Raw genomic sequence first — 12,540 nt, 5'->3', positions numbered from 1 at the left:
ATGATGTTGCAGGTTTCGTAATCAACGCAGTAAATAAGTTTGATCTTAGGAAATCCTATGAGTAAATACAGTTTTAGGCTCAGAAAGAAAATACAGGGTCCATAAAGTATAGGAGGTGAATGGTTTCTTTGTGCATTCGTATATGTATCCAGTATTATTAGTATTCTTTTATTTATGTGCCCAACGCCCAACCACTGGAAAGGGCTACGACTTGCATCTCGGAGTTGTGCGCGGACGACGACGTTAGTGCGGTCGTTCAAATAGCGGCGATCATCGGCGAATAGCGGCAATTATCGGAATCTTTTAACGACATCGTGCACACTTTGAAGACGATATGAATAAGCTGTCACCATAACACGCACTGTGTTTTGATGCGGACTCGTAGTGTTGTCCGGCTTTCGCTTCCGTGGAGCTCAGGAATGCGAGAAGGAAATACGAGAACGACGTTATGATGGCTGTATTCTGAACACCTACAGGCTATTAACAAAACATATGTCGAGTGATAGGCTGCAACGTAGCACATTTTCTGAGAAACCAGTGTGTGTAGCAACGTTCTGCGTGAACATCCAAAAGGCAGGCATGCATTCTGGCTATTCACTTGCGCGTTCGCATTTCTACGGGCAGATCGCTTGATCATCGAAAACCCACGCACAGTTGAGGAGGTATCGACCTATACAGACAGGTCCTTAGTCTTCTTCTCTAATAAATATTAAAAAAATAGATGTTTGCTCACAGATAGAGGCTATACCATAGATCATACGTAGGGAGAAAAAGAAACTACGACAGTAAGAATGCTCGTTCATTATCTAAGACAACGGAACGTACTTCTCCCATGCACCTGGCTCTAAGATCGAACGAACTTGCGTCCTCCCGGAGAAGCGTTCACTCGAGGACCGCCACATGCGCGCGCTGGGACACCACGACGACGTACGACCGGAACCAAAGGCGGTCACAGACGCTACACGCCGCGCCAATTTCGTCTGACAACAATGCTTTTGGAAGAGCGTGTCTGCGACCCGAAAGTGGCGGTCCTCCAATCGGCGCCGCTCGGTCTCGGCTGCCTGTTCAGCGGCCGTTCGCTCGGTGAGCCACTGTTGCTCGGCCGCCCGTCAATTACCTTGTTGCTCGCGCTCCACCGCTGCGCGTATCTCGTCGGCCCGTCGCTTCACTTCTTGCTTCGCCGCTTCGGTAGGCATCACGTATGCCTCTGAAGTCTCCGCAGAACCTTTGCACTCTTCCGCCCCTCTTCCACTTGATAATTTCGCTCTTTCGAGGGCTCACTGTTGTATCTACAAGTAGAGGCGTACGCGCAACATAGCGCGGTTTGGGCAACCGAGCCATGTCTATTTGCGGCGCGGACACCTGTAGCGGCGAGTGGAATAAGGAAGCACGAAGCCAGTAGCGGTGTGCGAGCGGGCGCGTTGAGAGTGCGTGCATGCGCGTGGTGCTAGGAGGGGCCGGGCCAATAGTGGCCGGCTAGCGGACGCATGGGGGCGTGCGCGCATCGGCGACAAACTTAGTCACCTTGGTCGGCCTCACGTGAGACTTTGGCTCCCACTAGGCAAGGAAATGCTTCGCAGTTAAAAGACAAACAAAATTAAAAACACCGTCAAACGTCTGTATCAAAACGGCAAAGCAGTGCTGATCAAGTCCATGGGTCACCAGAAAACTAAAGAAAGCAATTTTCTCGATAAGAACAAACAAAAATGTACAGATGCTTTGAAAATACGATACTTTGAGTAGACAGAAGAAATGCAGACCATGTACGGTTTACGAGGAATTCATCAATTCACTGTACAAGAGAAAATATCGTAGAGCCATTAAAGCCAAAATCTGTTTGTTTCAGCACGACCAAGGTGTCCGAGGAGACGTTAGTGCACTTCAAGTAGAACGTTTGGTGAAACAGTATGGCGCAGAGGGTTTCCAGCAGTGAGGATTCATCACGTTGAAAAGTCGTCGTGCACACCTCATGCAATCTTTGTGCTTCAACAGTCACTGCTCTTCAATCCACCACCGCTGCGTCATCGCTCACGCTTTTGCAGCCACGCGTCATCACGCGCATGACTTTCTTTTGTAGGGTTGCTGGCAAATAGATTTATTAAATGTGTAAGCATCTTTTATGCTTACCCAACGAGCAAAACCGTCTGTGCGTCCGTCCCGTAAGACGATCCCTTTCAAGATAGCGCGTGATAATCAATAGATAACGTAACAATCGGGAAATACGCATGTCAAAGACGTCTGTGGTTATAATACCATGACGTTACCTGGTCAGAACTCTTTTCCCGGTGACTTACGTCTTACATCTCGCGTTCGTATTACGAAAGTGCGCCGTCTCATTGTGGTTCTCACAGCAATGAATTGAATTCCGGGATTTTGCATGCCAAAACCACGATTTGATTATGAGGAACGTCGTAGGGGGGTCTCCTGATTAATTTTGACCACCTGGTGACCTTTAACCTGCTCCCAGTGGAATGGGACACGGGCGTTGTTGAATTTCGTCCCCACCACCCCACCAAAATGCGGCCGCTGCGGCCGCGATTTGATCCCGCGACCTCGTGCTTATTAGCGCAACACCACAGCCGCTAAGCAACTACGGAAGCTATTGGCACAGTAATGACGTACAATTTCGAGCCAGCCTATACAATACAGCGGGCCTTGCCTGGCGCGAACGTTCCGCCTTTGGCAAGGCGCTCAAGATGTTAAATTCATGGGACTGCTGGAGGGAGCTCAAGGTTGCAGGCTCACTTCGATGGCTGGAGTGGGGGGGGGGGGGAGGCAGCGCTAGTGGAGGCAAGAACTCTTTTGTCCTTAGAGCTAAGTGCACGTTAAAAAACCCCAGGTGATCAAAATTAACCCAGAGCAGCCCCCTGCGGTGTACCTCATAATGAGACCGTGGTTTTGGCACCCACAACCTCAATATGTAAATACATTATTATGGTGTTTGACAAAAATTCTACTTCCAATCTTTCAGTTGCTGCGCGATGGTTCATAAATTCTGTATGTTTCGTGAAGAAAATTGGTTTTCTTCAGGAGAAGTGGTTGCTCATGTACTCCTCAGAACAAAAGGAAGTCTCTGGAGTAGCCGAGAGGAGTGAGAGGGAACGAAAAAACAAGAACATGAGAGAAAGAAACCATTTTTTTTCGGGAAGTTTTCGGCTGCCGCGTTTGCTTGCCCGCAGGATTATTGGACGCAGCTGCCGCGGCGGCCGGTTTTGCAGCTCAGCAGTGGCTGTCTCGTTGGGCTGGCATTGACTTCGGCTGCTTGCCCGATCGTACGTGAGGGATATACGAAGTGTATCCGAGCCGATCTCTTTCGCCCACTGCCTCCGTCGGCCTCGCTGCTTTCGAACAAAGCTGTGAAGCGCAAATTTATGCCGTGGCGATGGACTGCACAGGAATTGATTAATGTACCAGGCTGCACAGAAAACGAGAAAATTAAAAGAGGGCCTCGCGCAGAAGAAGGATTGTGGCGAAGCGAAATCAGAAAGCTGACAGGAGCCATTCAAGCCGCACTGCAGGCGAAGAATAGTAACTGGAAAGAAATCAGCAAACGAACGTAAAGCTCTTGTTTTTTTTTCCTCAGGTTATTCGTTTATATCTCGCTCCTTCACGGGAGCCGATAAAGATTTGCTGAGAAAGACATGGCTGGAAAAGCTTAAAACAGCTTGCTGTGCAGTCTGAACTACAGAAATAACATGGGTATAGCTCGCGACATAATGAAAAAAAAAGGAACGAAAGTTACAATAGCTCGAAGAGCTACATAAAGCTTCTACGGAAATGTAGGGTAGGAAGACTGGATGGAAGGAGGGCAAATGCGTGTGGCGCAAACCTCTCGAGCGTTTTATTTATTTTTTCTTGAATTTCCTGCTGACTCGGGGGACGCATTGAACATTTCTACTTGACGAACTGCTTCGAAAAATTGGCACAAGCTCCATTGTGCGGCGAATACACGAAGCAAACAGACATACGGCGCACAATGTCCCTTTGAAGGCATCGACGGTAGAAACACAACGCTGTATTTGCGCCGAAGAAAATGATCATTGCTCAGAAAGTGCCCGTCGCAGGCATTCGTGTCGATTGGTTGTGCCGTAGGTGCGTGGCATGCCTCCTATTCTGCAATTCTTCGCGGTCAATAGCCATCGTTGCAGCTGCGTTATTTACCGCGCGCACGTATCTGCTTTCCCGACGAGGATCCTTTGGCCTTGTGAGGCCTGTCGTTCCAAACACATCACAGTTTACGAGTGTTGTCTTGCTTTTATGTCTATGTGTTCCGGCGTGCCTTATTGGAGGAAGCAAGCCTTTCGAATTTATTAGACAGCATATTGCTTGAACAAGGTCACCCAGCCTTATTGCCGTTGTGCCGAAAATGATATTAAGGCTGTAGGAAAGGGATCAGTGATGCCCTTGTAAGCTATAGCAAGAGGGAAGAAGACGCGCAATAAGAAAAGATTCCGTATAAACTTGGAAATGGTTGCACGAAAACACACGCAAGGCGCAAATGCTTGACACAAAGGGACGGAAACGTTAGAAGCGGCACACGCACGTGGCGTTAGTGTTACCGCATGCATATCCGCCGAGAGAAATTTTATTTAAAAAATGCAACAGCCACGACGTATGAGGATAGAAAAAAAAGAAAATGAATTTAATGGGTTTTTCGGAAATTCTGGGAAGGGTGCAAGGTGAGAAGTTGATGGCTGATAATACAAGCAGTACCAATGGCACCCACGACGATAATGGAAGAGAGAATTGTCTAGAGGAATTCGAAATCCCACAAGTAATGCCAGGAGAAGTCAAGAAAGCCTTGGGAGCTATGCAAAGCGGGAAGGCAGCTGGGGAGGATCATGTAACAGCAGATTTGTTAAAGGATGGGAAGGGTTAAAGGGTGGGAAGGCTGTTCTAGAAAAACTGGCCACCTTGTATACGCAATGCTTCATCACCTGAAGCGCACCGGAATCTTGGAAGAACACTGACATAATCCTAATCCATAAGAAATGGGACGCCAAAGACTTGAAAAATTATACACCGATCAGCTTACTGTCTGTTGCATACAAAGCATTTACTAAGGAAATCGCAAATAGAATGAGGAGTACCTTATACTTCTGTCAATCAAAGGACCAGGCAGGATTCCGTAAAGGCTACTCAACAATAGACCACATTCACACTATCAATCAGGTGATAGAGAAAAGTGCGGAATATAGCCAACCTTTATATATAACTTTCATTGATTACGACAAAGTGTTTGGAGGCATTACGGAATCAGTGTGTAGACAAGCCATGTGTAAAAATACTGAAAGATATCTATAGCGGCTCCACAGCCACCGTAGTCCTCCATAAAGAAAGCAACAAAATCTCAATAAAGGCGTTAGGCAGGGAGATACGATCTCTCCAGTCATATTCACAGCGTGTTTACAGGAAGTATTCAGAGACCTGGATTGGGAAGAATTGGGGATAAGAGTTAATACCTTAGTAACTTGCGATTCGCTGATAATATTGCCTTGCTTAGTAACTCAGGGGACCAATTGCAATGCATGCTCACTGACCTGGAGAGGCAAAGCAGAAGGGTGGGTCTAAAAATTAATCTGCAGAAAACTAAAGTAATGTTTAACAGTCTCGGAAGAGAACAGCAGTTTACGAATGGTATCGAAGCAGTGGAAGTGGTAGGGGAATACATCTACCTAGGGCAGGTAGTGATCGCGGATCCGGATCGTGAGACTGAAAGAATCAGAATAATAATAATGGGCTAGGGCGCGTTTGACAGGCATTCTCAGATCATGACCTGCAGGTTGCCATTATTCCCCAAGAGAAAATTGTATAACCCAGCTGTGTCTTACCAGTACTCACGTACGGGGCAGGAACCTGGAGGCATAAGAAAAGGGTTCTACTTAAATTGAGGACGACGCAACGAGCTATGGAAAGAAGAATAATGGGTGTAACGTTGAGGTATAAGAAAAGAGCAGATTGGGGTCAGGGAACAAACGCGAGTTAATGACATCTTAGTTGAAATCAAGAAAAAGAAATGGGCATGGGCAGGACATGTAATGAGGAGGGAAGGTAACCGATGGTCAATACGGGTTACGGACTGGATTCCACGGGACGGGAAGCGTAGCAGGTTGCGGCAGAAAGCTAGGTGGGCGAATGAGATTAAGAAGTTAGCAGGGACAACTTGGCCACAATTAGTACATGACCGGGGTAGTTGGAGAAGTATGGGAGAGGCCTTTGCCCTGGAGTGTGCGTAACCGGCCTTATGATAATCATGATGAATACACGCCCACATGCAGTCGCATTTTTTCCGCAGACCACGATCACTGCAGAAATACATTTTAATGCGCAAAAATTGTTTTGATGACGCTTTACTGCGATGCACTTAGGCTACACGCAGTCAGCCTTGGCTATGTTAAACTTCTGAAAAAAGTGGCCTATAACAATAGTGCGTAACGGCAGTCAGTTACGAGATAACCGTGGCCTCGCGTCATGAGCTAACAACGCTGCCACGTTTGCGAACGCTAGGTTCGTACATAGAATTTAACGCATCTTGCGGACGAGAAGCCAAGTGCACTGTTTAAACTAGTGGTACATTACTTGTATTTTGCCTAACAGCCTGCATACAATGACGTTTTTGACCTTATTTGGTTCTTCCGCAGAATTCTGTGGTCGTTCATCGTTTGTTTTTACTCGCCATCTAACCGCAAACGCAAGACGTTTATTAAATAAGACACAGAGAGCGCGACGACACGTGAACAGGCAGTCGTAAAACTTAGAGGAGTGAAAGAAGTAAAGTATTGAAATTAGTTCTTTTTTTCGTATTTCCAAGGGATGCATTCGCAGTTTTAGCGGCCCTGACGAGTAGACGAACTCGCCGTTCTCGAACATGGCAGATAATTTCTTAGCATAATTACTCTCTGCTGACTTCTTTCTTACTCAAGAAAATTGCGCAGGCCTCATAACGGGACATTTTTGCTATTATTACTGGCTTTTCAATGCATCACACTTTGGGGGCTCTATAACGTAAAAGTATTGCAAGCTCTTAATATTCCATTTTCTTCGTTAGCCCTCTGAATCTGGTGAAATATTTTCGAGACCACGCCCACTTGGTCTTTCTTTCTCAAGGGTTCGCGAAAGCGACGAGAACACCCCATCTCAATATAGTGCCTGCAGAGTGATTATGCATGATTAGGCCAAAAAAAAGTAAACATATCGTTCAGATTTTATGCCTATGTTTTCGGGACACGCCTAGTTCACCTGATTGTCACGCGACGTCATAAAACAGCAGTAACTCAACACGTCAAAGTGAGGTGTGCGCACAAAAGGTGCGTTACTATGCAAAAAAAAAGGAACTAAACTTTATTATGAATAGCCACAGACTGCCCCGTTCCAAAATGAATAGAAGATGGCTGTCCACTGATCGCTACGGCGCTCTGTACACTGAGTTGCCGGCGAGAACTGGTTTCTTTGCGTGTGTCTATGTTTTTTTTAAATCCTTTTTCTCTTTCTCATCTATTGCATCCCTTTGCCCGTCCTTCTGTGCAAGGTAACAAACCGTATATAATCCCTGGTTAACGTCCCTGTCTTTCCTTTGTCTATCTCTCTCTCTCTCTATATATATATATATCTCTGTCTTGCGTGTAACTGAAATTTCGCGGGGCAGTATACCGTTGCGGAGCCCTTTCGCCATGTATACGACATCGCTTTGCCAAATATCCTTCACTGAGCATCCGGTTTGGCAACATCTTTGACGCTACGTTGCAGCATTCCAGAACCGTCGACAAGCCACTGCAAGCTAAGCAAGGGGAATCGGTCCAATCGAAGACACTGGCACCGCTCTATTCACCCGGTTATGTACTTTCCATATGCTAACTCAGCTCCACCACGGTAGGCAATGCTATTTGCTTTGAAACCAAACAAATGTCCCCTTCCCGTCCTATAAACATGGCAAGCGTTTCAACTGTTCAATCAGTCTTGCGTGTGATCACCTGTGCTTGTCGGTGGTAAGTTTGACGTGAGGAGATCGACAAGAAGTCAAAATTAAATAACTTCACGTTATAGTGACCCAGTCGTGCGAAATAGAAATGCATGTATGCGCCAACTTAGTACGCAGCATATAACTCGACATTGTTACACCTTGAAAATATCGTACTAATCTGGAATGTATAAAATGCCGGCAGAGCCCACTTCACGTTATATGTCGATGGTAATGTGATTACCAATGAAGCAATTTGGCGATATATCGTATTGACACTGCAGAGATGCGTCATGAATGAGGCCTGTATGCCACCGTTGTCGTCCTCGTGATTTTTTTTTTGCACACTAGCTAGCAGAACGACCGCGAAGTCCTCGCTAGTGTCAAATAATTTCACTGAAGGGCGGCAAATACCCCGTGACACATACCCCGTGTCGAACCTAGTTTCTTCAGCACAACAGTCCGATGCTATTCTCTATTCCATACGACGATGGACTACCCAGTAAACTAAGTTGGAAGGAGAACGGTTCGATAAAGACAGACAGATAAGCAGGCAGCCTGGGAGGCAGTCAGGTAGGCAGGTAAGGCAAGTCAGGGCAAGTCAGCGCGGAGTAGGGCAGGGCAGGCAGATCGTATAGAGCAGGTAGGGCCGGCAAGGCAGGGCAAGGCAGGCACGCAATGCAGGCACCAAAGGCAGGCACCCAAGGCAGGCACGCAAGGCAAGCAGGGAAGGGCAGGGTAGGGCAGGTAGGCAAGACGAGGCAAGGCAAGGCCACCGGAAAGTGTGCGAAATATTCTGAGAAGGCTAATTCAATTAAAAGTTAGTCCACCGGGCTTTCGACGAGTTTTAAGAAACTCGAGGGGCTCTAAAATAAACCGGAGCCTCCCACTATGCCGTCTATCATAGTCCGCAAGCTGCTTCGGGATGTAAAACCCCAGAATTTTATTTCAAATTTGAATGTCAAGAGTAAAGCATATGCCAGCGTTCGACAGGCTGCTTGCTTTTCAGATACATGAACGTCATTGTTCACTGTGCGCGTTGTCATACCTAAAGTAGCTAAATCAATGAGGGCGCTTAGTGCATCAAATATGCTAAAAACATTAAAAATACCCCTCCTAGTCATTGTGTTTTCTTTAATTTGGTGGTGGACGTCCAGGGGGTATGTCCGGATGTCCTTGCCCTGACTCCTCCACCCCGCGTCCTTAAAGGGACACTAAAGCGAAACAATAAATCAGTTTAGGCTAATGAAGCTTTGTTTGAGAACCCTGCAGGTAGTCATTTAGAAAAAATGTTTCATTATTAGATGAGAAAATGAAGGTCCAAGTATCAGCATTTGAATTTCGCACCGACACCCTAGCGCCGGTACGTCAGCGTGACGTCAGGGATTCGAAAGTATGCTTTCGCATTTGGTCCACGTTGGCTGAATAAAGGTTCCCGAAACTTGCCATGTTTAATATTTGGTTCCGTTAGAACACAATGTAGCCAATCTATACCGCTATACATATTTAGTAGGCCCTAGAAGATGCCATCAAAATCCAAGACGTCACAGCCCCCAGGTGCGGGAACTTAAGTAGGCGTCGCTACCCGTATTTCGTTCTTGCGCTTTTTCTGGCTTACCAAACGTCTTATCGTTGCAAGAGTGGTGTTTTTGGTGTTGTAGAACGGTAATTTACTGATGCCGAAGAAATAATTTTTCGCTTTAGTGTCCTTTTAAATTTGAATGCGCAACGCCAGCTTACGTGTGACAAACAGATGGACTACTTAATTCGTCCCAGCTGTTTCTGTTCTTTTCCTTTGGAGTGACAAGAAAGGTTTAATGATTAATGAAGAGAACCCGCCAGCATGTAAAAAAAAGACTCTATGATCATTATCGGTCGCCATCTCAGTAAGACCAACTCTCCTTGAAGAGACCCTGGATCCGTGCCTGACCGTAATTAATAATAGCTGCAGGTCAAGAGAGCGAATAAATCAGCACGAGTGTCCATAAGCTTCGTATCTCCTCTCTAATCCGTATACTGCTCTGCTTCGAGCTCTCGAGTACCAGAGAGTTCCTCGTAGCTTGCTCTTCAGCGTGATAGTATCACCAAGTGCAGTGTGGGCCCTGTCATTCACTCGGTAATATTATGGCAACGATGTTCGCAAAATGACGTGTGCTGCAAACATTGCATTACTTAATATTATACCTGCTAGAAATGAGGCGCTTTCTGTTAATGCGTTAGCATTCTTGGGGTACTTCACGCACTTTCCAGGGTCTCTCTCTTTATGTGTGTGTGTGTTAAATTTGGTCGGCCTTTTCAGCAGGTGATGGAGACCGAAGTGATGTTTTGTGTATGACATGGATGAAAGAGTGAAATAAGTGGCGTCTATATTAACATACACCATCTAGCGATCATCTGTACTAACTGCAGGGCAGCCAGGAACCTATACTCCGTCTCAAAATCAACTTGCCGTGCAGCGGAAGATACGTCGTGTGCTAAGACACTGGAACGCACCACGTCATGTAATTCGGGGCTTCGGTTTCGGCTATATCGTAGATACGTTGGTTCAGCAAAGTTAGGCGCTACATAAAAGCTTATGTGTTTTATAACGTCTGCAGGAGTTTCCTTGTCTAAAAGTGACAGCAGCGTGTCAAAGGCGTGGATTCATAAATCGCGGACTGACACCACTTGTACGTTGGCCCCTCAAGCTTACACATCCAGTACCATTCATCGCATTGCAGAAAGATTGCGACATGGATAGTAGGTGGATTACTGTCGGTCTCCCCCATGTTATAGGCAAAATGCTCACCATTAATAGAATAGTATACTTATTGTACCTCTGTTTTGGGGGTGGATAGGGGGGTTCATAGAACTGTTCTCGCGCTTATAATTTTCTATTTCTGAGTTAAATGCAGGAGGAGGCTCAGTATAAAGCGGCGTGAACAAACGGACACAGGACAGCTTTATATACACACCACATTGTGTGCGCTCCTTTCCAGCTTTACAATAAATCCGCACCAATTAGATCAGACCTATACTCTCCAATAGAATGAACGTATTTTCTTTGTTGCATTGCATGTTTCTGTTGTTGTTTTCGCTGACTAGGCAAACCTACGTGAAGCGATATACCGCTAATAATTTTCCTTATGGGCGCTGGCCTCGCCTACCATTTCCTGCGTAACTACTGATGCTTCTTTTGTTGCCAGAATTTTGCCTTTCTGGTAAATAAAACATAAACACTGTCGCTTCTTACACCGGGCACATAAAAAGATATATCTTAAGAGAGCTCTGCGCGTAGCATAAATGCAGAAATATTGCCGTATTTGCTTTTATACTTTCTTTTGTTTTTGTGCTGGAAGAGAGATTAAACGATAAGTGGAGGAAGGTGGGAGGTGAATAACGAGAAGCACGCCCATTTTATTCACGAGATCAATTATACGCTTCACCTCTTTTCTGACAAAAGGATTGCTGCCCTCTGAATTCTTGAGCGAGTCCGTTTTTCTCATCGGCAATTTATTTTATTCGCTATACTTGTCGTTTCGTCACGGTACAGTGCCTTTGCGAGATCTCACTTTTCTGAAAAGAGATCCCGACTGCTTCGTGTTACCTTAAAAAAGCACGCGGAAGTTTCATTTTTCTTGTCACCTATTTCTGTTTTTATCCTCACTACGATTTCACACCTCGTCGACCACAGTCGTCGTGTGTTTCTCAACAGATTATATTGGACGTTTTTATGCGAGAACTAAATCGTTTCTCAAATTCAAATAATAAATGAGCGAGCGAGGTTGTCAGGTGTGACGCGAGTCATTTGATGCCACACGTGTAATTGTGGTGCTGGCATGTAAGGATTTTTGTTAAAGAACATCGCAGAAATTTTGTAAAGCGTCTTGCTGATCATGGTCACTTGCCATAACTTGAGTACTTTTTGTCATTGGCTGCTTCTTCTGTCGCTGGGGAGACTCGCACACATAGAAGTGATGCGTCGCACGTAAGTTCAATGGGGGAAATGTGTTGTCGGTGTTCGTTGTTTTTTTGGTCTGTCTTTTCTAAGAATGAAGAAAGAAAGACAATCCGGCAGAACCCTTCTCCCGACGAATGTCGACGTTAATGCCATTAGCAGTGAAGCAATCTACTCGACACACCGTATTGCCAACGCCGCAACACGTATCCAGTCCGGCTCCTCGCTCGCGCTTCTTCAAGTGCGTATTGTGTCACCTAGCGGCACCGCCATGAAGCCTACGCGTGGCGCTGTTTTGATTCCACCGACCGTCGGAGTAATTGAAGGGATCGTTTTTTTTTGTCATCGTGGGGCATTGAATACCCAATGGCATATACCTGGTTACCCAAGTTAACGTCACAGAAATTAATTGAAGAGCGGCACACACATTACTGGCACATAGCCAGCGATTTATGCTGGTATCAAAAAGGTTCGTTGAAGGGCAGCACCGACCGAGTCTCGCATACTCAGTGTCCCGATAAGTGCCAAAGATATTAATTTGAAGAGCCGTACATAACCAGTGCCACATACCCAGTGCTACATGCCCCCCCTTCCCCCCGGCCCCTGAAGAAAAAAAAAACAGTGCCACCATCTTTTGGGCCCCCCC

At 46.1% G+C, this 12,540-nt stretch overlaps 1 long non-coding RNA gene across 1 annotated transcript in view; it reads left to right on the top strand.

Annotated features, from left to right (window-relative positions):
* LOC142581942 (uncharacterized) overlaps positions 1 to 12,540 on the top strand; it is a 105,682-nt gene that overhangs the window by 1,026 nt on the left and 92,116 nt on the right. The gene's annotated exons all lie outside the window — the stretch shown is intronic.

Source organism: Dermacentor variabilis, chromosome 5 (assembly GCF_050947875.1).
Source record: "Dermacentor variabilis isolate Ectoservices chromosome 5, ASM5094787v1, whole genome shotgun sequence".
Classification (NCBI taxonomy): Eukaryota; Metazoa; Arthropoda; class Arachnida; order Ixodida; family Ixodidae; genus Dermacentor; species Dermacentor variabilis.
The sequence above is the reverse complement of the archived record's forward strand: the minus strand, read 5'-3'. Positions and strand labels throughout refer to the sequence as shown.